General features: G+C 33.8%; 3 long non-coding RNA genes across 4 annotated transcripts in view; 1 reads left to right on the top strand and 2 right to left on the bottom strand.

Annotated features, from left to right (window-relative positions):
* Positions 1–31: 31 nt before the first annotated feature.
* On the top strand, positions 32–27086 carry LOC114522036. Of its 2 annotated transcripts, none has more exons than XR_003686858.1 (3): positions 32–304; positions 10803–11152; positions 25410–27086. It is a non-coding gene; the product is annotated as an uncharacterized LOC114522036 (long non-coding RNA). The 2 variants fall into 2 exon arrangements; XR_003686859.1 differs by lacking the exon at positions 32–304 and adding an exon at positions 1849–1968.
* Positions 5578–7086, bottom strand: LOC114522037. The gene is made up of 3 exons (XR_003686860.1): positions 6777–7086; positions 6533–6677; positions 5578–6172 (listed from the first exon to the last, which is right to left on the bottom strand). It is a non-coding gene; the product is annotated as an uncharacterized LOC114522037 (long non-coding RNA).
* Positions 8389–27707, bottom strand: part of LOC114522038 — a 30225-nt gene continuing 10906 nt past the window's right edge. The window contains exon 3 of the long non-coding RNA XR_003686861.1: positions 8389–9296. This is a non-coding gene — a long non-coding RNA (uncharacterized LOC114522038). The remainder of the gene's footprint in view (positions 9297–27707) is intronic.

The raw sequence follows: 27707 nt of genomic DNA, 5'->3' as shown, positions 1-27707 counted from the left end.
TATTTTCTTAAAATTGCTTGATTCAACAATTTATATAGCACACCCAGGGTGCTTGCGACCTCCTGTTTCCGACATGTCGAGACTTGCTTGCTTGCTTGCATGTTTCCAACTGAGTGTCATTCAATGTTGTATGTCTGGGATGTATAAAACAGATCCAGCATTGATTAGACGTTTGACCAAGCAAAGAACCTTCATTATAAAACTGAGCTCAAAAAATGTTGGAATGGAACTGATTATTACAACGCATGGTTTAGGTCACTTGGGTGAAGCCAAGATGGAAGCAAACGGCGTACAAACTCTTCAGGTCTTAAACAGTTTATATCCTTTATATTTCTTAGATAAGTCTATATATTTGAGCAGGATATTACTTAGCAAGCTCTCAGTTTAAAAAATGACAACATTAATTGTTGTCTTGAAATCGAAGTATACATGGCTCCTGTAAAACCGCGCAATCAAATAAAAAGGGACTGGCACTATACGTTTATTTGGCCTCAAAGATGGCCGCGTAGATATCGCTCCAGTTCCCGTAGGCTTAGATAATTTGAAAAGTATACACACTTCTCACTAGGCGCAGCAAGTAGCGACAAGCTTTTTCATGCTGTATATCGTCAAAAATTGATGAGGGCCACCATGATTTATTTTGTTATAGACTGCCTTGTAGTTGTTGACGGACATTATATTAAGAACACTTGACATGCAATTAAAAGCAGGAGCTTTATGATAAGGAACTGTCAATATAATAAAGAAAGCAGCCATGCGGTTCTCGACTTGTTGATGGGGAATAAGTTATTTAAAACTTTGGGTCTGTCAATTTTTCAAAGAAACTGAAAGAACAAAAGGGTTTTTGGAACATATTTTATAAACTTACGTTGACATTCAAGACAAGAACGATAACATTGGATTGTCGTGTGAAACGATGTCATGTTTTATGCTTTCATAGCTAATTTTGCCAATCGTAGATAAAAGACGTTTTTATTTTGATTATTCTAACGACATTAGGGTTATTACAAAGCAGCTCAATCATTCCATCGCGTTCTTATCTACACATATATTCTCTCTGCTCCTTGAATCTATAACATCCTATACTCATGCAATAATCCCTTCCACCTGTCTCGTCCTTTATACCTTAAATAGCGAACACATGCATGAATGGATAGTCACACAGTAAATACGAAACGAAAAGGTTTTGTCTGCAATTCCCTTATTCTTAATACGCGTACTTTGAACTTCCATATTACTTCTACTCACCTTGGCTTAATTGATCTAACCAATGTTTAGTCTGAGCGGAAAACCTAGAGGCCATATTATCAATTTTCAGGCCAAATATGGGGCATTACTTCCTTAACCTCTCAAAATGTGGAATTTCTCAAAATGAGGAATTCAAAATGTTAGACTTTTAGTTCCTTGTCTTGACATACATATATGCATGCAAAAGTAGCCTATAGGTGTGTCAAATACACAAACGCATCAAGTATAAAGTGCGAGATGGAATTAAAGATGACGTTTTAGTATATATATATATGCATTGCTGGATTATGGGTTTCATCAAAAAAGTTCAATAAAAATTTACGAAAGGCAACAGAATTTGGCGTCCAAAGATTTGAAAAGTATACACAGGATCTTACATGAAGGATGATAAAGGACTATATTTCTTATGCGGATTACAAAAATTATGCGAGTTTTAATTGTCAATTTGGACGGTACAATTATAGCTACATGTACTAAAACAACATGCATGTTGTGTTGAGGTTTACCTTGGTGCAAAACCAACAGGTACTGAGATAGTTTGTGATAATTTATTCAATTTCTCCTCATATTGTCTCATTTCCACCTAGGAGACGGTTTGTTAAACAAAACAACTTGATACACTAGTTGAACTCAATTCAAATGTTCTGTAACTCGCATATATGATGGACCTCTTTTTTAGTAAACTCAGCATGTTTCACGGCTTGGCGACCATATATTTGGGTAAGATTTTAGATAAAAATTATCATCATGCAGTTTAAGATATCATTGGGTATAAGATATTAGAGAAAAATATATCAGGTATATATCTTGAGTAGTATATAGGTTTGTCAAGGGTCACGCACAGGACTTTATTCTTTTAGCAATTTTAGGGAACACGTAGAAATTTACAGAAAGAAGCATTTTTTTTCAAGTAGTTAATCTAAATCCAGGATATATTTCGTAATTTAGAAGTTTAAATCTGGGGGTAAAAACTAATCTTTAAGAATGCCAGAATACTTTCTTTATCGCGATCATGCTTGCATGCATGATTTTTTTATTCAATTCAGAAGAAAATGTCTCGACCTGAACCATATTTGCGCGTGTGTGTTTGAACAAATCCAAATACATGAGGGTCATTCTGGGCTAAGACGTGTATAATGAAACCTTACTCATTATTTGTATATATACATGTAGGTATATATAGTGGATATAGGGTGATATATTGGCAAACCGGAATAGAGAACATTTGAAAGTCATATGGGGTAGCGCAATATCCTTAGCCCACCCTCTTTGTCATATGATATGATAGGACTACAACTAAAAAGGGTTAAATTAATGCGATTTGTAGGACCATGCAGTGATATATGAAACATAAATGCACTGCTTGCAAATGTCAGCAAAACGAAGTTATTATACCAGCATTCGTTGCAGTCTCAAAGTTGTTAGAATTTTTTTAAAATTACACGTCTATGATATACGTTATATTTCAATTAACTATATAGTAACTATATAGTGATGATTTTATGCATAAACGTCTTGTATTGTGCATAGATGCATGGGGAAATTATAAGCATGCATTGTATATACTTAAACTAAATCTGTTTTCAGTTTCCACGCATGTGTGCATACATGCATGGTGTTCGTTTTTCATATATACGGGTTAAAATTTTGTCAAATATTATTCAGTATAGCATGAAAATTGTCTAAAGTTGTATATTTAAATAATACCCAAGATATTTACCATGGAGGAATTCATAAATCTGATATATAGCTCGAATCAAAATAGATATACGAGAAATTAAAATGGCAAAGTGCCTTTTGCATTGAAGATGTAATTGATTTGAAAAGAATTCTTCTTCAGATGTAAGTTATATCCACCAGTGCATGATAGTAATGGTGGATATAGCTATATATCTCAGTAATGAATCCTGCACCTTTATTTCATCACACGTTTCATCATTTTCGCTAAAAGCATGCATAGATATGTTTTCGTGTAAATTAAATGGGGTTTTTGTTATAAATAGCAGGAAAACCATAGTCTAGTTCTTACTTAATAAAGATCTAAAATAGGGTAACAATCTTGTTCCCTGTGTGCATCATGAAATACATATATATAATCAACAATATAGTCGATAATCAATGTTCATTTTTAGTCAACGTTCTATATATAGCTATAGTCACAATCTTTTGACTAAGTTCTACACGACTTTATACTGATTGCCACAATGCAGATTTCTATTTTTAATACGTTTATAGTTGTCTGTATTGGAAAGCGAAAGTATATTTGTTTTATCCCACTGAGTTATGTAACATTATTGCAACTGCATGAAAAATCTCACAGGCACATGCACATGCACATGCAGCGTTGATATATAAACTCCACCATAAATCACTGTTGATTTATTTATTTTTAACAACTGGGTATATAAAATTTTGCATTAATGTAACACAACAAAATTTTGCATACAGCAATTGAGAACAAGGCTAGGAAAATTTAACGAGGGGAAACGCAAACAAAATCATCAATCTTAAGTCTATATAGTTATATCAGGAGCGCGATATTATAAAAATCATCATGCATGCAGACATCGCATGTATCTATAGCCTATTTTGACATTATGCTTATTCTATACATACCGTATACCCAGTTATGTATAGTTTATACTGATTCATTGTTATGAATGCCTTGTAATGCTCAGTTTAATAAGGAAAGTGAAAAAAACCGAACAATTTATTTACAATTATATTAGTCCATGATATACAGTCGACCGCGCGAATCAGCATGCACATGCATATATTCTTTAGTTGTTGATGCGACAATCATGCACTTCTATATATCTTTGGACTAAAATTTTAACCTTTTTTGATATTCCAGTGATACAGAATATACAATACAAAAAAAATGTTTTGAGCATTAGATCATTCCCTGAAAAAAAGCGACATGCATGCATGCCGCGTTGCTGCGATTTTTATACAGACAGATCAGATGCATGCTCTTGAGTTGAAGTTTATATAATCTCAGTCTCTTTGTTCGTGAATCATGTAACATAGTGTTCAAAGGGGGAAGATATAAATGTTTAGGAAACTCTTGTACAAACAGTTTATATTATACTCGATTTGTTATTGGCATGAAGCACTTTGCATGATGTCGATCGCGACTATCTCAGGCGAAAGCACTTCACTTCTCTTTGGCCTTTGACTTTCTTTGCCGTGGTATAAAATTCGAATCTAATTTCTTTCGTGTGAATTGACTATTATTAAGGAAACATTGAATGCCAAAGAAATGCTGAAATACGTTTTTACATACCCGCACTGAGTCAAAACCATGCATGGCACACAAGTCGTCCACTTACTTCGTCATCCACGTTCTCCTTCGTTCGCGCGACTTCCTCGCTGCTACAGAAATTTTAGCTTTTAAAAAACACTTCACTCTTTCCAAAACAGTCCTGTTGTTGTTTTGAAAGCATTACAATTGTATTTAGTCTTTAGGCTATGTCACATTTTGGTTGGGAGGGAAACATTTCGCTTCAAGTAGTCATAAATTGGTGACCATTTTATAAATGTTTTTATCATACATGTTGGTCGCGGCAAACTTCTCCCTTCAATTTCAAAAGCCAAAATAAATGCATGCGGTATAAAATCATAAGTACATATTTAGGCTAATCGATAGATAACTATAAGAGTGTTTTCACCAAAATATATACGGTCAATGATAATATATTTCACGAGAAGAAACAAGACTTTTATAGTCTCAAACATTCGATGTCAAAACCGGGATGCACGAATCGCGACATAGCCTAAGACTAAGTACGTGTATGCCTTCCATAGACATTACTAGCTATATGTGTACGAAAGTTAACTTCACAGTCATCTGAAAAGCAATATAAATTTGCCCTCTTTGTTCTAGACTTAGCTAAATCAATATTTTTGGGAAGAACAACGTTTTCAGACCAGCATTTTCTGATTGAATATTACTGACCGTCGGACCGGTTTAACGACTTCATTCAACGTATAGCTTGTATAATAAAGCATGACTCTTTTTTTATACTATTTATAAATATATATGTATTGAGTACCATAATTATATTACACTTACAATATATATATATATATAGTTTTACACATTTTATATACATATATGAAGTATAATTTATATTTTTGCTTCTGACTATACACCATGCACTATAAGTCCTATACACTGTAAAAAATGAATGGTTGAAACAACCAAAAAAAAAAGGTTCTCCTGGATGCAACCAGGACAACCAATTTTTTTTTATTTTTTTTTTTTTACCAAATTCATTTTGGTTAAAATTACCAATATTAATATTGGTTGAATCTACCAATATTTAATAGGTTGATGTAACCTATATTCAATTTGGTTAATGTAACCAATGTGCAATGGTTTTTTTGACCAATTATTTCAACCAATTAAAGATTGGTTAAATTATCCTGAAATTCAGAGCACTTCAAATCAAATTTTGTCAAAACACACATATATATTATAAAAGATCTAATATAATAAATAAATTATCCTAATGGTTATTTGCATACATATATACAAATTACTACATTCAAACACTTATCTTACTAGGATTCATCTATCTATACTTAAGTCATTTCTAGGTTCTCAAAGCTGCGGTAAAAAGTTTTTAACTCCAATTGGAATGTTCGTTTTTCCGTCTGTTTGTAGTAATATCTGGTCCAGAAGAAGGAACACATTCTTTGTCTACCCACCTCCATCTTTAGGGTTCTCTGCGTTGGATACATACAATGCAGTCAGCAAACACACAACAGCATTTAAGATGGAAAACTGCTTAAACTTTATTGCTACCATGCCTTCAGCCAAAAGGTCTAGTGAATGGATGTCACCAAGAGATCCAGTTAATAGCAACTTCGGGAATGTTCTTTTTTTTACAATGGTCTAAATTTCAACACCACTGTTATCCTAAAATAAATTCAAAATTATAAAACTTTATATTCCTAAGCTTGGAAATAAAACATTTACATATGGGAAAATCCTGGGACACAAAAGAGCAAGACCCTACACTTCACAAGCAGCCACTTGAGCATATTTTTAGTTCTTATGGAGTAACTCTTGAACTATAGTTTAATATTTACAGGGACAATTTCCCAAAATAATTGTCCAGGTCTTTCTCTGCCTCAACTGATGCAGCGGGGCAGTGTAGATGCAATGGTTTTCAATTTCTATTAAATAAGTTTGATTACAAGATTCAGCAGGCAACATAATAAATGTGATTTGCATAGTTCAACATTGTATATTATATACATATATATCTGTAGATACCTTTTTCTAGTTCGGGTGACAATCCTCTAATAGACCAATAATATGTTGGACATCTTTGTTCTTGTTCTTTTCCAGAGCAGCCAGCATTGATGGCTTCTTTGAATCAATGTTTGGGCATCTTAAACATGTGCATCGAAATGATGCTCTACACACAGAAAAAGTAAAAGTCAACAATTAACTAAACCAAGATATGTATATAAGATATATCAACTTCCACAAATAGTTACTAACAATTACTACTTACCACATATACTCTTAACTTTCTCTGGGTCGAGTTGGGGTTTTGCATCCTTTTCTTTAAAGACATTTGAAAGTTTCCCAGGTATGGAATGAGAGCAAAGTTGTTCTTGCATCCTCGACATGCCCATAATTGCATAAACCAAATTTTGACCTTTGGTTAATATGTTTAGATATAAGAAAATCTGTAAATTTTAACAGTAAATATGAAATTTAAACATTTGACACCTTATTCATTCTTAGCATGATGCCATGATATAGCTATAGAATTTATAAATGTACTGCAAAAGCATTGACAGAAACCGGAATAGTTGTAATGGCCCTATTTATAATGATATAAATAAAAGGTATATTATATTATCTATATGATTCACCAGAAGTAGGATTTGCAGTTGTTGAGTTTTGACAGCATAAATACAATAATACTTGCCATTTCTGATTCAGCATCAGAATTTGAGGATTTCTGATTCAGCATTAGTCACAAGAATCTTGCACTTAAAGGTGATCTTGAAGCCTTGATGGAGTGAATAAAGTAATCTTTTAAATGACTCAGTGCATGGTTATATATGGAGGGCATTTCATATTTAATTAATACTAGTAGGCATGTGACAGCTGGACAAAGTTTTGAAAAAGTGTCCAGCAGCCATACAAAGTCTGATCTGAAAAAATAGTCAATATTTTAAATATAACATACTATATCAACACACACTCACCACTGAATTATAATACTTTAGCTGTACACATGTTGTTGTTGAAATTGTAGATAGTTGAATGGAACCTTTGATCATTTTCTTATCAACTTTAGAAATTCCACATGGCCATGACACAATTACTTCTTCCTCGCGATCACAGTCACTATTCACAAAAAATCCGGATCTCCTCGCATATTAATCCAGCGTGTTTCACCAATTTCGCATGACTACTCATTGACAAATTCAAATAACGCGTATTTTATGTTAAAATACGAAAGAAAAACCTTGAACCGATGACAAAGAGTCAAAGACGCGCTCAAAATTTGAAAATAAAGCGTGTCGGTTATTATACAAGTCCCACATAACCTTGCGGTCCTTTTTGGGCAAAACGCCCGCCACCTAACCTGCGAACAGGTATATTATGAAAACAGTTTACAGATAAGTGTGAAATATGTGTGATTTGTCCTTACAAAACGAGTGATTTTTGCTGAGAATTTTAACTTTAAGATTTAATATTCTATAGGATTTGTAAATTCTATAGAATACGGCAATGGAATTCTATATAGCATAAGATCATAAGAAGTCCTATAGAATATTCTATAGCCATAGGATTTAGAATGTGCTATAGATAGCATTCTAGCATATTTTATTGGATTCAATAGAACATAGAACCAGAGGTCTACAAATATACCCCATTGACCACAAAGATTAATTGGTCAATTTAACCAAATTTTATTTGTTGCTACTAAATATATTTGGTTGTTTTTACCAATATGAGCTTTCATATCCATTTTACCAATTTTTTATTGGTTATTTCTACCATTTTAATTTGGTTTTAACCAATTTAATTGGTTGAAACAACCATTTTATATGGTTGCAACCTTTTTTTTTGGTCATTTCAACCATTCAGTTTTTACAGTGTATATACATAGTCATCGGCGCTTGTTCGGACAAGCTACAATATAACACAGATACTATATTTAAGTCTATATCCCCTTTCACCACAAGTAAAGCTATATATGTATATTATGCTGTCGAAATACAGCCTATGAATTCCAAAATTTACAAAACTATTTACAAAAATTTCGTCCGCGGCAAGGGAATACCCTTGACTTTTCTCATTGTCTTGCATGGCAAATTGATACATGCACATATCCTTCGCGAACCAAATGTTACTTTCGTATAGACAAATTGCTACATATTAAGCACAGTTATTCAGCGTAACGATAGTTGCAAATGTGAGAATAATCCCAAAAGCAGCTAGCTGCAAGTGTTTGCATTTTCTTAGAGCTTGTTCATTCAGATTGTCCCCAATATGAGCGAGCGTTTGCCCAATTTCGTTAACAATCGGCACAGCGTTGACACCGGCTTCGTCCAGATGATTGTCTTCCTCATGAGCGGTACTCCGATCAATACGAAATAATTTCATGTTGCACATTTTTAGTCCGTTGTCGTTAGTTGGCGTTGTATACTTTTTCAATGCTTTACCAACTCAGTATAAGGGTGAATATAACTCAATAATATACGCAGACTAAATTCTAATGCGTTGACGATGTATAATGTTTATACAATTGACCAAAGTACAATTTTTACCGGTCTCTTACGAAATTGGTCTTCTGTTCGATAATTCAATTTACTTTTTGTCACAAAAGAAACCCGACGTTGTCTTGAAAGGAAGAAACAGTTTTTACCTTCGCCTGGGCAGCCTTCCAAACGTCGTCTGAACTCTGTTGCTTTGGCACGGATGACGTCGCCCGCGTTTCTACTTCACCAGACAGCAGCTTTATGTTTATAGTTTGCTAATACGCATGCTCTGTTCTTATTACGGCTAAAATCTAAAAAAGTTCAAAATCCTAAGACAATACTACCAGCATGTTTAGTGGCATGTTAAAATGAGAAATATGTCACAAGAGTTAACGTTCGCTTGTTTTAAACCGCTCTAACCCAAAAACAGACAATATACATATAATAGCATATCAATCAGGCATTAGCGTGTGTCGCCATGGCGTGTTGAGGCATGTTTTCGTGCTTGTTGTAAAACAATGCCACCGTAAAATAGCGTGATGCATGCGTGTGTGCTATTAAAACAATATATACGAATTAAATTGCAGTCGTGACGGTGAGACAATATCAAAGCAAACACTTTGCTAGCCATTTGGATGTGTCCCATTTAGTATGCCAAATTGCGTGGGTGATCATGACACCTTGGTGCAAGCTTTTGGATTTGAAGATTTTGGATTTATTCCAACAGTAAAAATGGACATTACGTAGTGAGAAATCCCCCTCCTCTCCGATCATTTTATGCTGAATGTAGAGTAATAAATTATATATGCCCATTTTCTCAAAAAAGAATAACCTGATGAAATTTATTCCTTACTGTCCTGCTGCATGAGCTTCTGAATGTTGGTTTATAGTTTGAACTGAGAATAAACAACTACCAGTGAATATCTATAGAACTTTGTCGCGTTTCAATGCTTAATGAACAACGTCAACTAGCTTTCGTTGTGAAAATACAACAAATTTAATACTCCAAGTCAATGATTTCACTTGAATAACAGAACTCAACTTATCATATTATGTATATTGTATCATTATATATACTAATAATAACCCGAGTAATAACCCATATAGTTTTATCAAATAGAAAGCAACGATATATTCAGCGTTATGCTCTAGAAATTTTAATCAAGCAGGTGTGCTAATCTCTCCTCTCCATTTATAGCCATAGGGCAGTGAGATTCTGCTGTGATAGGGTTCCTGTAGCTGCTTCGAACATAATAGTTATATGACACTTCAATCTTGCTTAAACAAATACTGTTTAAAACGTTTGTTTTGAAAACCATTCATAGACAAACGAAATTCATAGACAAACAAAACTCGCAATACACGTTTAAAAAAGCAGAGGCATGATCTACATATAATTAAACTTCAATGAATTTCAAAGAGTAAGATTATAGTATAGTGTATAAAAATATGCTGGCATATTACTGTACGCAATTACAGATATCTGTAATAATCACCAGCATATATTTTTCTAATTCAAATCCACTTCAGTAAGAATTCTGCAGTAAGAATTCACCAATTTTATTTTTATCACCGGAATGACCTTAGCCTAGCCTAACCTTGCCTCCCAGAGTAGCGTTAGGAAATTCAAATTTAGAACAATAGGTACAACAATAGGATGTAATTGAATTAAATTTCGAACGAATTTCCGGACAGCACCGAGTGGTACTCTGTTGATAATTGCGAAAACGTGTCGGAGGAGAGATTCAATAAATCATACTATATATGCATGCATGTATTGTTATAAACTAATGATATAATTTTTGTTCTTCCTACAGGTTACTCGGATAAAAAGTTTGGCAATGGGTTGCAGTTGCAGCCATACAAGTTGGTTAATTTCAAAATGTGGAATTTGGACTTATTTTATCGAGCCTGATTAGCTCTACCTTTTCATTAAAAATGGAATTAATTTGATCAACCTCGTCATCTATTTAAGGATTGGATTACTATATATAGTTTAATGGAATTTATGGATGTATGAATTTATCCTTGGCATTGTTAATGGATTGTTAAAATCATGGATGGAAATAAGGATGTAATGGTTTGTGGATATTTGGCTATTATAAAGAGAAAGAAGTTGAAGTATTTCTATGGAAAAAATGAAGATATACTTGGATTAATTATGCAGGTTTGTTTATAAGCTATAATTAACCAATGCCGCAGAAATAAAAATTAGGACACTTATATAAGCCTTGACTTAACCATCTTAACTAATCTGAAGTGTTTTGGTCAAGGTTTAAGTTCATATCTTTATATATGACAAGATTCATCCTATTATATTTAAAACCTCTTTGTCTCCAGGCTTTCTTGATGAACGTGACTTATTATACATACATATAAGCTAAAAGAACATGCCATTTGGAATGCACTCAAACAAACCCTCTATATACTGGCGATAATATAAGTCTATACCTAAAGATTCGTTCAAACATTGTTTTTAAACCCAAACCTAATCTAAAGTCTTTCACAGTTTCAAAACATACCAGGCCACAACAATAAAAATGTTGGATAGTGCTCGAATAACCTTTTGTGGATTGTTTCAACTAAACAAAATTTTAAACGTGCAAGACATAGAGTATATACGAATGAATGCATGCAAGCATGCATGATAAGTGTTAAATTCGCAAAAATCAATAACCGTCTACAAAATATTCTTATAAATCCTTGAGCATAAAAAAGACACAGCTAATCCATTCAGGAAGCACCTGTAGACATGATGGATTTTTTAGCCGGTTTGTAAGAATATGAAACAATATCAAGCATTTGAGTGGGTGGCAGATTAGGAACAGATGAAGCTCGGCGCGTGGCTATAGAATTTATCCAATATTAAATAAAGTATTTAACAAACTCACGAATTATCAGTTAACTCAAGCTAGGTGCAATTAGGCAATAGTTTTAATTTATAATCAAAACTAATTCTAGATATTGATTGCCAATATTATACAAAGTTTAAATCGTGCAGTCCCTGCATGCCAAAGTGGAGTCTTAATCCCTACATGTCTCATAGTGGCCAGAATTGGCTAATTTGCTTGGATAAAGGTGAAAATCGCGTTCCCAAAGGTGAAAAGTGCCTTTAATTGTTCAATTTCACCCCCTCAACGCGACCCTTCACCTTGTCTGCATGCATGCACTGACATTAAAGGCGAAATGACTAATAGCCTCTTCTCAGGCAACCCATGTAGTAACAAAGCAAATGCTATATGGCGAAGAAGACTATAGCTGTATAATAAAACTACATTCATGTGGTATGGTTGTATAGTGGTTGTGTAACTCGGGGAAACAGAATATCTAAGTACTAAAGTACATATTATACACGCTAAAAATATTCCAAACATGAATAGAAAATAGAAACAGCTATACAAACCCCATATTTATGATGAGTTGCGCCATACAGTATCCAGACGACTTTTGCATTTCACGAAGATGCACCACATGTATATGCTTTTCCTAGAATCATAAAATAATCATTCTAAACCTACGGCAAAGGACTGTAGCTTTGAAACGCTTTCTGCGTGCATGAATCTTCGTTTGTGGTTTATCTCATATACATGTCAAGTATAATTAAATAACCAACTCTTTTATCACGATATTGTTAACATGTCAACATATCATTTTTGTCTCTTTGTTTGATATATTAATGTCGTCCAAACAAAATTCCTTAACAACGACAACTATTTTTTAAAGTGGGTCCTTGACATTTAGAAATTCCTATCAGGCGCTTGCGATACCACTCTTGTCTTCTTATAAACTATAGTCTAATATTTACTGAAATTGTACAGAGCGAAGACACAAGTGTATTGTACTAAGTTTTATATTTGTTTCCATGCTAGGTTATACACGCATGATGGAAATATTATTGCTATATAATTTTATGCGTTTATAATTCTAGGTCGCGTGTTCCGATCTGAAGCGTGCTATTGCATGGGCTATAAAATTTATATATTCAAAGAAAAAATGCCAATGCTCATTAAATTTCCATCTAAGGCTAAGTCTTCACATATACATGTTCAACTTAATTATGTTGCAAAGCTTGCAATATTTCTCAATCTGTTGGGAAATAATTGAAGTTTTCGAATCTCACATCAGGATCACTGTTTTGCACTAACACATGCATCATCACATCTCCGTTGTTCTTACCACAAATGCATGCGATCTTATGTCAACAATATTGATTATATCTGCAGGCATGTTATGTCACCCATGCATAACTATCTTCGCCTCTACATGCAAAATAATACGATTTAGGATGGGCCTTTAAGTTTTAGATCTGCTTAAGGGCATATATATATGAAATACATATTTATGTTGAGTTTCAAATCTATTGCACGGGATGTAAATAGTTTACATTTCCCAAATTATTCCTGGTAAAACGCTGAAATGCATTCTCGATATCAAAAATTTTAAAAAAACTTGGCTGTCATATACGAGCTAACCTCAGCGATAAACGAAGGTTAATTCCGCAGGAAATTCGCCAGGATGTTAGTAAATATACGTCAATAAAAAATCATCGCTTTTGTTAAGGCCAAATTCTATAAATGAATATACTTATAAGATAATAAGCTGATTATAATTGCATGCACTTTCCCGAACAACATATGCATTTCCGGGCTAAAACTATATACTTCATGCAAAACCACAAACAAACTTATTGATTTGGATCGACTTGCATTCGAATGTATATATTTTTGCTGATAATATATCTGTTGAATTGCATGCAATGAACAATTCTTCTGTTTCTCATTATTAAGGGCGTTTTCTATTTACCCATGCATACAGTTAAAGGTTATACAAAACGTTTCGGAATATAGGACGGTTCTGTTCAGAAGGTCAATTTTAGGCGAATTTTAAATGCACCAATACCTCCCTTCAAAAATGCAAGAAATTAGGTGCAACCTGTTTCGCAATAAAATAGAAAGAGCGCCCTGTATACTGATTTTGCCCAGAATTAAGTAAAACGCTCAAGAATTTTCTACCATGCATATATTAAAATTTCTATATATACTTATCTCTTTTAATTTCTGATAGTCATTATATATACGATATAATATAGAAATCCTTTCATTAGCCAGCCAAGAAAAGAAAAGATCTACTTTAGAGCTTTCGATCCAGCTCGGGGCCCTTAGCTCGAAGATGCCTAAGTCGACACGATGGAAACATCGAGAGGTTTTGTTGGATATTTTAGGCAGTTATGTTGTAGGCACAGTTGTTAAGGTATTTCAAGAAGTTGCTACGTGTTTGAATATTTTGTCCAAGGCATCTTCCAAGAATCTATAGCTATATATCTGCACTCACATGCATACACATCTCGTTCGCATAACTTGCTTGACGAATATACCCTTTACGAAGAACGTCATTATTTACTTTTCCCTTGGTTCTAAGCGTACACCATTCTGATAGCTATAGAGCACATGCATCTAAAACTTGTATATAATTTGCGATGTGTAATGATTATAGGTATTGCGACAGAATATATATCTGAAATATTTGGGGTTTTTGAAAAAACTGTGTGAATTCCACTATGTCCGGTACGCGATCTTATATACGTAGATTAATTCCCTGTGTCCATATAAACCGTATATAAAGGAAAAATTTTCGCCCCGTAAGTCTTAAAGTGCACAGCAATCACAAAGTACAGAGTATAGATGGACAAAATGTAAGTAGTACATTGTATATATATATGTTTTACAGTATTCTGCTGGGAAATCACCAAATGCTTATTTCGGCTTATCAGTTCAAGTACAATAGCAGTCCGGGAGAGATCTATTCAAATTGACAAGCAAAAGGAGCTAGCGTTTATTTGATATAAATAATAGATGTAATTTAAAACAAACATTCGCAGTTCTGCATGTCCTTATATATTAAATATATATAGAGAGCAGCTTAATATAATAATAATCATATCAAATAGTCAAGAAAACGAGGGAAGTACTGACGCCTTCATGCATGCATGTATTAAGTATCACAGTTAATAGCTATATACTTAACGTTGTTATTATTATTATAGTCTTACTAAAAAATTTAAGTTAAAATATATTAAACAAAAGCTCAACAAGGGGTATTTCCTTTATGATAAAGGCCAAGGCGAACCAATAATTTTTTCAAAGCAGGATTAATATAATCAGAATCGCTTTCATATGTAGCAATAAAAAATCACAATCTTGATCATTTTTTTCAAAAAAGAATATATAACAGCTTTAATGCATGGTTATGATTTAAGCCAGATAGATATGCAGCATGGATCTTGATGTTTTGGTGACATGAGCTTGCGAGTTTTTGTCATGATTTATTTTAATCTTCCTTTATGGATAAACTTTAGAGTAAGCCAATGTTTATTCATTTATTTGTATAGATACTTAAGGTATATACACTAGCTATAGACCCCCACGAATTAGATAAAATTGATCCTATGTCAAGCTTCTGCATGTGCGGTATGAGACAGAAGTATGTTAAATAATAATTAGATAAGCTAGCTACCCCGTCGAGTTGCAGTGAAATGAGGTACAGCTTTTAAACCCCTATAGTGTTTTATTGCTTCAAGATTCGATTCGGAAACGAGAACGTCTGTTTACACACACAACAAAACGCTGAAAGAGCAAAGCTAAGATTCGCTGTTTTGAGGAGTTTTAAGGTAAACAACAAATGAAATTTTGTCACCTAATTGATGTATACCAGCAGCTTGAAAATATAAATATATAGACCCTCGTTAAATTTACAATATAGGATGTAGTAGCTATTACGGATTTATATGCAGGGCAGTTTCGCATGATTTTGGCATTGTCTAGAATTCATAAGTTTTAGGTCGTAACATTTCACATCTCAAATTACCAGCAGAGAATCATCGCATAAAGGAAGGATTTTTCTTTCTTGGCTAAACAACACATGTTTTTCACAGGATATAGATATTCTTTCTTTCATCCTGTGCCAGAGAAACTGCGTTTACAAAAGATTCTCTCTGCTGATATATAAAACCTAACTTTCTGGTTTATATTTAATAAACCGGTATGCCGGTGCCTAGATGGGTGCGAACCGGAGTGCATCCTGGGAGTGTCCACGATATGCCATATATACTTGGGTTGGGTGGATGTGCTACGTCACATTCTCTTTAACATTCGCGGCGTCGGTCTAAACCTGCCTAATGTTTTAAAGTAAAGTTCAATCTATATACAATGTGTAGCATATGGCATATAAATATAATAATAAATGTATAATCCAAACTTAGAATGAATGACATGTCTCTCTCGTGTAACAAAAAAACATACAGTCCAAGTAATATATATAGCCGTGCATAAAGCGCAATAGTCATAGGCAAATCACAAGTTTTACCATATTATATTCAATTACCAAACTAATGCACAAAGTTTTGAAATAGTTTCATAACACGCTAATAAACTATTAATAAGTGTATTATTATAATTGCGGAAAACCCGTGGATTTCACTTTATTTTGGCCGGCTATACTAGATCCAGACTCCCCGCGCTTACCACCGGATCATTTGAACTAAGAAACCCGTGTTTTTCTTCTGAAATTCTCAGATATATATAGTCTTACCTATAAGAACGCAGCTTTGATAAATATAACAACTGCATGCATGTCTGTCATGTACGTTGAAACTATTGACATGCTTGCATGTTTGTTTCCATGGATTCAAAACAAACATATTACTTCAAAATGTTGTACATTGTTCTTAGTATAAGGCTTAGTAAGGTGTATCAGCAGGAGGAAGTTCCTGTATAATTATATGCTTGCCGATGTATGTTTGAATTTATGTTCTGAAGTAATCGCCATGCATTATATACTGAGAATTGGTAAAATATTTAAAGATGCCGATAATGAACATTTGGGAACGTTTAGATCAATATTCTTCTTTCAACATATAGAAATGCTTAGTTTGAAAAATTTGTTGCCATTTCACAATATCTATTGGCTATTTAGGCGGTTCTGTATAGAAACTGGTAAGATCCAGTATGTGTAAGAATAGCGGGTATATATATATATGAATAGTCATCTCAAAGAGACGCTAAAAGAATAGAGATTTCTTGTTTTATTTACTCAATGACATTACACTGTCTATACTGTCTTCTTAAATTGTAGTTACAGTGTATACTATGTACGCGTTGCTAAGATAACAATAGATAATTATAGCCTTAGAATTATGAAGTGCGTATTTACTCAAATTTGAAATGAAAGCTGTTTTTCCCCTTGCCACCGACTATAACAATAGATATCAATAAATAAAACCATACGTCCATTTGAGTGATCTAATGTATAATTGTGGGATGTGATATGCGACACTTGATGTTGTATTAGTTAAAACAGCAGTATATTTCGCGAGGGTTAATTCCAATTCTTCGTCTAAAAAAGTGAAAATATATAAGGACATTTTGAATAATAAAAGCTATACACTCATTGTGGACGATATTAAAAAAAGAGCTTCAACGTATAACCTATAATAAAGGTATGTTCTTTAAATTCCATGCACATTTCAGTGATATTACAATGTTTTCGCTTTCATTTCTGTACCCTGTAACTATGCGTCTCTATATATCATAGTGAAATCACTATCTTCCCCTATGCTGCAAGATATGCTTAATACAATATACCACATTTGCGATCGTGATCGTTTACTTATAACATTGAAGGCTAATATACTCATCGATGAATTAAGGCATTTGGCTCGGTCAACCGCAAATCAGAAAATCACACGAAATCTTCGACAAGATAAGTTTTTAATCAACTTTGGGATAATCTGACATCCAAGTTTAACCAATAATATTTATCGCAATTTTTTATATGATTTATAAATCATACACACAGAAAGGTTCTAAAGTGATCCAATTTTACATGAAGTATGTCCCGCTGTATGTATATAGAAATATATATTATAGGCGGCATGTTTATATAGACTGTAAATATATATACAGCATCCAGTGTGTCTGAAGTGTTTCTGGAACATTTTTATCATTAATTCGCATACAAGCTAGATTGAGCCTGAACCCAAGTATCCTTATTTGGTGTCCTGCACTTAGGGATCCCGCGCAACTCTACAATATGCTTCACCCTGAATGAAACACTTAATGTTATATATATATAGAGAGGCCTAACTTACAGCAATCGCGCATCAGAGCTAGACAACATATCATATAGAATATATATTCATCTTTTTTTATATGTTTGCTCTGGTAAATAAACAGTATATCAGCATAATTTTATGTCATCATGCAGCTATTGTATGCTAAGTGATGAAAATCGTATATAGTTTTACAGGTACTTCCCCCATAAGCATGTTTAAATTCGCCAATGAAACAATAGGAATGCAACGTGGCAATAATCATTTTGTCATCGCCTTATATATATAGATGTAGATAGATATATTGTATAGAAGGTCGAAGTAATATATTTTGCGAAAAAGACTCGTATTTTTTAGCTACTTCATGCAACTTCATTTAAAACACTTGTGGTATATCGTCATGGCGAGAATGAAAAACCCATCTCATCATGACTCATGTGCTTGTCTCAAATTATATGCCTTTGTGGGCTTGGGGGGAATTGGGGGATAATTTTGTCATTTTTTCGTATAGTCAGCAGTTTTATCATGATGTTTATAGGGATTGCGTATTGATTCTCAGGGATTTCATGGTTCAGGGGTAGATAATTTCTACTGTTTTACCAGGAATCTGTCACGTACTGGGAATTTCGTTATGTGGGAAGTTTCAGATCTCTGAATATCTCTAGGGTTTCTTAAGTTTTTTATGATGGGATTTCTTAGGTAATTTCTGGGATTTCCCTTCGCTTTTGATTGAATAAATGAAAATTATATTTTGCAACATTGTTTTTCATGATGTTATTGAAAAATAATTGAATTTAAATACATAAATTTACCCACGTCATAAAGAATACCTGCTCATTATTCACAAAATAATTACTATATGCCATGGCGACAGTGTTTCAACTCTGTTTCAGCCACAGTATCATGCAGAGAACATCCGAACATTATATAATATATTCAATAAAAATCACAGCCATTTTCTATCATGATTTCCTAAAGTCTTTCCTGTGTAAAACCACAAGCCAGAAAAGATCATCTCTCGCACTTCTCATTCACGTTTCAATTGCATGCATGTTCTTTGACTTTGTGTTTTTCCAGCTCCGGAAACAAGAATGCTTTAGGCGATTATATATTACCACTCGAAACACACATTCAGGGTAAATCATGCAGTTGTCATATAAAAGTGTGTTTATATAACTTCTTGATAACGAGATTTCATCATCGTAAATATTAAATCAATCTTTTCAGCCGATCACATCTGAAACGTTAAAAAAACTGAACGTGGAGTTAATAATGCAATATTGCAAATTAACATATTTAACTTTAAATATAAATGACGTACTGGCTCTTGTCAAAATTTAATACGGTTTAAAAGCCTCAAGGAACCGCAATTAGGGAAACCTTGAGAATGAGTTTGAAATAATTCAAAACAAAGAAATAGAATATTAAACATATAGAGATTATATTTTAATTTCATTTAATCAATGTCAATTGAGTATCAATTAAGATGTTCTCATTCTTTTAGAACTTTATATTCTACTTCCTGAAATTAAACGTATAGATAAAGATAAACAGTAGTTTTTTTTCCTCTTTGGCAAATTTCCTGCTCACAGTCTATTTAATCGCATTGCAAGGTTACAAGTTTGGCTGCTAAAGAATGAAATCTTAACGTTTCAATCTCATTAAATGCACGGATGTAACTTATGTCAAATTCATGTAAACAAAAACTCGGCAGCCAATAGGAAACACTTGCTGTTCGATAGCGAAGATGATAGAAAAGCAAGAGCCCCACGTAGCATATCGCAATTGAATCAAGAACATCGCGCAGTCATCAACACAAAGAAGGCGGAGCACTCGCGCTGTTCAACTGGTAGCTGATAATTAGTATAAACCATAAAGGTACACATTTATATGTACATTATGTTCCATTTGCATGCTTCCCAGATTAATGTAAATCAGATAATAGACTTTTTGTGAGCAGTTAAGAAATAGCTTATCACGTTCGTATTTCGAATGCGTCACGCATAATCCGGCAAATCAAGGTCTATATATACAAGTATGTTGTGCGGTGTATTTTATTAACTTTTAAAGGCTCTATGTATATTCGAGTGAACTGACATATTCTCTATATTATGATATAAGATTCCGTGGTTGTTAATATTGTATTTTTGTTGACAATCGATAAATATCCATAATATACAAAACACGGCCACGGGTTATATCAGACAGATCTAGACTACAGTATTGATGTCTTTAGACTTTAATTATATGGTAAAGTCGATTTTCATATTTCATCATTTCTCGTATTATCATTAATCGCAATTCATAATTCATTCATTGCAATTCGGTCGGTATAGGTTAGATTGCACGTAACAACAACGTATATATTAAACCAAGACTGATAAATTACGAGGAATTATGACATATAAAAACATGTTCAATGCGTATTCTCTATGACGAATAATTATATATAGCCGGTGCATGTTTCTACAAAAGTAATGACTAATGTATATATACTATATAGCCGCGCGGAGGTGTTTGCGTGCGCCTTTGTTTCCAACGACACGCATCAAAAAAGATGAGTTAAATGTCTTCTAGAGTGGCGCGGTTTATATCATTTAGTGCGTTCGACTTACAAACTCCTACAGATGAAGGTGATATATATGTATAAATGAACATAACATTACCCCTGACGCCTTTCTATACTTGCGAGACACGAAACACCCCCCCTTCAGATTACCTATATAGGTCAATATGCCTCAACATTGTTGACTATAGTCGTTGATTATAGCATAAAATATTTAATATGCTGCTAGAACGTGTGCTCCATGGACCATATTTGTACGACATTTGCATGTTAATGCGCATATATATATATATATATATATATATATATATATATATATATATATATATATATATATATATATATATATATATATATATATATATATATATATAAGGTATATCAAACCAGTATATAGATAAAATATACCAGCTAAGCCTAAGCCTACGTCTGTTCCTAGAAAATCATGTCATTAGGATTATGTGTTCAGTCCTGATAATACATACAGGTAGCAGGAATATTTGTATTCCAGGTCCTTGTTTGCCTTTACAAACATATCTATTGTGAAGTGTGGATAATACAAAAGAGGTTTAATGTGCTACGGCTTTCTTGTAAAAAAAATACTTTATCAGCAAACAATGATCATCGCGGTAATTGTTCTGTTATCTCTTCGTGCGTTTCAAGTTTAATCCTGATAAACTCTAAACATACACGCGCATATTTTTTATCAGTTTTAATTGCATCATGGCGAGCACTCAAGTTATCTTCTCGGTTTGAGCTTAAAATGATATCTCGGTTAATGTCAATGCCACAGGGACAACACGGTGACAAATAAGCCACAAAATAAAGTCGCCCCTCGCATTGTTGGCACGAGACGAGCGTGCCGAGCGCGTGTGCTGCTGTGTTGTACGTTTCTAATTATTACTATAGTATTACAATGTTTCAGATTGTAAAAATGGTCCACAAAAACAAACTCCTCAGGAACAATGTTTGCTAATTCGGGGATTATTTGTCTGATTTGTTTGCGTGACAATTTGTTTCATTATTACTTCAGTTTTGCTAACTAAATACATGAAAAAATTCGAGCCCAACACAGACTACAGGGCGCCAAATGTTTTTGCTAACACAATAACATTGCATTTTTATGACGTTTCGACTCAAGCTGAGCTATCGCCAGCTCGTTTGGCGCCTTTTTATAATTTGCTAGACTTTACTTGATCCAAAACAATTCCCCTGATGGGGTACTGTCAATAAAGCACATTTCCTACATTTTTTAGCCTTTCTATGAGAAAAGTTATAGTTTTGGCGGGAAAATTCCCGCGTCTTGGTATTAATTGACGTCATCGTATCGAAAAATTGTACACGTTTTAAGTAAACACGACTTTTATAGCTCGTATCGCATGGGGTTTAGCACACGATAGGCAATTGCGTTCTTTGTAGGAGACAACTGTATTTGTTATCAAGTCCAGTGGCCATTTAAAACGTATTTTTAATTATGATACGCAAAACTCAAGTGAACCTGCCCGGGCATGTCTGATTGTATTTCAATTTAAATCCTGTAGTCATGCATGAAAACGAAATGGTTTAGTATTACGCGCTTATACTCCTTTGTTTTAGCAAGATTTTGGAGGATGTTTGAGATGTATTTCTAGTCATTTGACCACAATGTTTTTATTCAATAACAAATGCTAAATATCGTTTGAACATCTGTTTTAAGTAGACAATAAGTCTGAAGGGCCTAAAATTATTTCGCTTGAAAATCAACTACAATATTGTGTTTGCGAGAACTGGCATTTTAATATATTGAGGTAATGATTGCTGTAGGCGGAGCTACGAATTATAATCTCATTGTTTGAGCACACAGAAAATCTTCCAAGGCGCTACGGGGTGCAGTATTAGTCACGAGTTATTATATAAGTCACTGTAATCACTTCTTTGAATCATTTACTGATTGGATTCTGTGGTATATAGAGGATGAAAATTGCTCTAATCCTATTGCAAGAATATACTGAAGAGCAGGCAAGACAAAAAGAAATATAACTACATTTGTGTAAGCGTTATATGATATGTATATGTACACACTTGGATATTAGCGTATCATTATTAAAGAGAAACGTATAGGCGTAACTAAGAGCGAGTTGTATTAATGATAAGCAAAATAGAGTGCACTAAGCCTAAGGTCATGTTCAAATATTGTTTTGAATACATTCAAAAGAATCACAAGAATTGCATGCACCTATATAAGACGCGTTGAGTTAAGTGTTAGAAAACGATATTTACGATGTTTAAAAATATTCAGTGGACAGCTTGTGTTTATGTGTTGTATAAAATTTTGAAGGATGCAGTGCAGTTTTCTCCTTTAGTTTTTCTCATGATGATTAAGTTTGCACGCAGCATATTTCAATATATGCATGTTTTTCATGGCTCCGGATGTATATGCAAGTGCAGCAAAATCTTTCAATTATTTTAATGCAGCTAAATAAAACCTATGATATCTAACAATACACCTCAGCGAGTTCACAATCTATTCAATTTACTACATGCATATTCATTCGATTGTTATCGCTGCCATCATGACACAGCTATATACGTGGTCATGGGTTCAGGGTAATTCACATGCACGTCATGCACACGGCCGGCAAATGCTTTCGATATATTAAAACTGTACTGCAACATGATTTTATAAATATAATAATATATATAAGATGAGGAAATTAGAATGTGATGTAATTGAGGAAATTGTGGAATGTTTGACCTCTATCGCTGTAAGTCACGTCCGTGCTGTAAAAGATTGTATTACCCACACAAACTGGACGTGATTCCATTCCGTACTTTCCATTTTCAGAAGCAAATAGATTCAACTCTGAAAGAACATTTTGAGAGATATGGGTACCACATCAGTCAAATTGTACTATCATAGTAATTACCAAGAATATCACAACATTGTCAAAGTTATAGCAGCTTTTGAAAACTGAAAATTCGTAAAAATCGCGTCCTTAAAAATTGGGGAAAACACCGCGAGCGTTTCAAGCTGCCTCGCAGGCAAAAATGTCGTGAACTGGTAAAACATGATAGTCTTTTAAACTACTTTTCAATAACAGAAAAGGACATTCATTAATTCATTCATTAGCATGGATCTCAATACCATTCTTATCGAAGGTCGATTAATAATATTCAAAGATTTGAACACTCTTCCTGAAAATTATTGGCACGAATACATGCACGAATATGTTCGGTCTATATGTAAGTCGTTGAATTGCGGAAAAGTGCGTCTTCCTGACTCCGGGTCCTTCCTATATATAGCCCACGCCTATACCCATATAAGATTAGTTGAACCGGTAATAAGTTCTCGTCACAATTGCTGTAAAGCTTCGAGATATCAGATTATCAGCAGTTCTATATACCGGCAGAAAAACAATTGTCAGCTTATATACTGAGACTAATGACAAACAGATTTTACTTTATTTTGGCAACAATGAAAAATCTATAGCCTGATTTGAAATGCAGCCTATATGCAGGCTCATTAATGGTTAAATCCGTCTGTTTCTAAAGTAACTACACATAGCAATTTTGGAAACTGTATTCATTTGGCTAAAGCAGTTAATTATTGTCTTGTCTTTTTTGCAATTGCGCGAAGCTGATAAAATAAAAATTTAATGTTTTTGCATCTAAATTGGGCTGTTTCAGTTTTCCCAATATTGGCTTTTCTCATATAGCGCGCGGAATATCGCTCGGCCTTTTTTTAATAGCATTGGGGAATCCATAAGCATGCATGCATGACCTTTGTTGGGAAAATTCAAAAAGATTAACTTGTCAGCAGATTATAATTTTACTTGTGTGAATTTAATCAATATTTTAACGTTTCATGCACTGAAGGGTGCAATTATATCTTAATTGATAATATTCTACAACTATACATCATTGTTTTCTGTTATTTTCCACCAACAGGATGTTTGAATTTCATTTTGACACTGCATGAGCAAATTATGATCTCAGTTACTTGAATTTAATCGCCTACGTAATCGTTTTAGGGAGGGATTCCCATTTTCAACAACAATACCTCGTTTATATTTGGTCAACAAAGAACTTTGATATTTATCATTTATCTTCCGAAAGAGATACATTATCCTTCAGAACTTCCTACGTTTAATAACTCAGCTATTCTAAATTAATCGCATATCCAAATAATGGTTTGAAGGGATTATCACTAACTTTAAAACCCACAATGTTTTTGTCTTCTTGTCAAGATAATTTCTAGCACTCAGGAAGCATTTGAATGATGCATGCATGGACGACATACTTTAATCCATAGATCTGAACCTGCCTACGCTTTCTATACCAACCCAAGTTATCTAATCTAAGGTCGCTTGTTGAAAATAGATGATGAGAAAGTAGTTACATATACGCGGTAGATTTTAGGTTCAAAGAAGCCTTCGGTCCTAATTAATCTTGTTATATTAGTTCTGGTGTTTTTGAAAACAGGAAATTTAATAACAGTTGAGAAGCATGTTGCGAGACATTTGGGAGGAGAAATGTACTTATCATGCATGAATCATGGCTATCGAGCCACCGGTGCATGCAAAAGATAAAGAAATTACATTTATATATAGCCTAATATAAAAAGGAGGAAAGTAGGCGCGAATTTTCTTTTCACTTCCTTAGTACTTTCTATAGAACCCAACTCCCTAAAACCTCAACTCATGCACAGGCCCGACTATTCTGTGTGGGCACAATGTTTATTTAATAATCAAATTTAAAACGTGACTCTTTTAGATCCGATTAAAGAAACGTTGTTACAAGCACTTCTGTGTGGACAAACGTATATCCCTTGACTAAGACAGAGATTCGTTGCATTATCAAGTCGTCTGGTAAAGCAAACAATTTTGATAATTCTATGACCATTTGTCAGTCCATTCTGAATTTTGCGTTCTCTGAACAAACAATCATGAACAAGCGATCAAATCGCGTTAATCTTACTCAATATTATGGACGGGCGCTTGCAAGAGCGGGAGATATAACAAACAACAGAAGAAGGCGAAATAATTGGAACTTTGACGAAATGATAACGTTGACTAGCTGTGCTTCATTTGGACTCACAAGTTTGGGGTTGTTTTTTTTCTGTCAGTTTTTACACAGAAAATTTCTCAAGAATGAATAATGGGAGCATGGGATACTTGTGATGTTTTTCTTATTTGTTGGATGCGCCATTTTGTGAAATTAAAGTTGGATTGGAACATTAGACGGTTGAGCAGAGGTACCACCAAGAAAAAAAATGATTTATGACTTCTATACATAACATAATTATTGACTTAAATTCAGCTGTTCAAACACATCTGACATGGCATGTGCCATTCTCTAGACGATTGCTCTTGGCCTTCGGGATGGAAGTTAGATGACTGTAGCATTGTGTAACCAAATTTGGCCATCGCATGAATGTGTGCCCAAATATGGACATTGTATTGTATTGATATGTAGCTATTTACACAGAGCTATGCTGAGACCTCCAAAGTTCTCAGTAAATATTTGGTTCTAATTTGGTAGTTGCTCGTCGCTATACCATACACAACAAATGACGGATGTTATGGAGGGTTGCATTCGTGCAAAACGTTTTGTGGTCGATTTTCATCCACCTCATAAATAAAAGAAAAGATATATTTTGACTATTTCACATCCACCACTTGTATGGTATAACGATAGGCAAGGACCACATGCAACCATGCGCCAAATGTCGCAATCGTCGGTAGAATTTCGGTAAAATCGTCGGTTCAATTTTAAACCTCTTCACTTTTTTTTGGGTTGATTAAAAACGTAAAAACTTCGAAATTCTTCCGCAACGGAAAACGTGATAAAAAAATTCCAAACTTTTCCCTCCTTCAATTGGTAAAGATCCTTTATCGTGACAAGTCAAATTTATCTTGCATATTTGAATATTTTTCTACACAATTTTCAACAGAAAAATCGGGTTGACCCGTCGCATACTATAATAGTTCATGGGAAAATCCCTTAAGAAAAAATATCAAATTTCAGCAGGGATTGTTTAGAATTCTGCCTACTTGCAAAATGGCATCGTCTGGTTATATATAATATGCATATACCATAATGATGGGAACCTGCAAAACCGACAAGAAAGGATATAATTTGTATATTAAATAGGGGATGTGGATAACTAAATAAGGAGTACTAACTTAAACTTTGTTGTAAATTTATAGTAATTTATGTATACATGGGAGCACATAGTGTATCGTAGGTTTTTGTACAGGGAAATGGTGTAAAAATTGGGATTTTATATATATATTAAAATTTGTACATAATTAATCATCAAAGATATAAAGGCATGTATATAATTCTACCTTCAGTTGCATGGGGAAAGAATTGTTAATTATTTATAACACTTCTTGTAAAGTAATAAGGTTTTTGGAAAATCGGGGAATACAAAGTGTGTGTTTTATATCTGTGTTGTCCTTACTATATATATATATATATATATAAATACATTAAATCTTCCATAAGCGTAGATTTTTGCTTTGTTTATCAAAATTGTGATTTGTGTTCTGCAGGGTTATGACATTTTCCGATGTCAAAAAATTATTTTATATTTTTAAATTTTTTCTTTGCCAACTACTAACTTTCCTTAACCACACGTGCCGTTTCTTAAAATATAATAACGGAAGTTACTTTTGAAGAGAAGAGTTTGACATATGAATGACAATCCCCTTGATAACCGCCGCTCAGCAATCATGCATGTGCGTGCGCGCGTCCTGGCGGCGTCATTTCCAGTGAACTGTAATATGCACGTTCCCAATGACAGTGTGTATCCGAAACAAACTATATTGATATTGCCAAAGGCAAAGCAACAAAGCTCGTATAGCCTTTTCGTCGCTGCATGCATGTTTTTTTTATATACGCATGCACAAACACGCCCGGAAATCATGCGTGTATAACCTTAATAAAAAAATTCACGTGCATATACTAACGTTTTCAAAACACTATACTTTCGTTCATTTACCTACATATATAGCTATGTCATAAGTAACAGCTAAGTGATTTAAACATGTTACTAACTCAGGCTAT

This window comes from Dendronephthya gigantea, unplaced genomic scaffold (assembly GCF_004324835.1).
Source record: "Dendronephthya gigantea isolate DGI-Jeju-01 unplaced genomic scaffold, DenGig_1.0 000021F, whole genome shotgun sequence".
Taxonomy (NCBI): domain Eukaryota; kingdom Metazoa; phylum Cnidaria; class Anthozoa; order Malacalcyonacea; family Nephtheidae; genus Dendronephthya; species Dendronephthya gigantea.
This window is presented reverse-complemented; position numbering and strand designations above follow the sequence as displayed.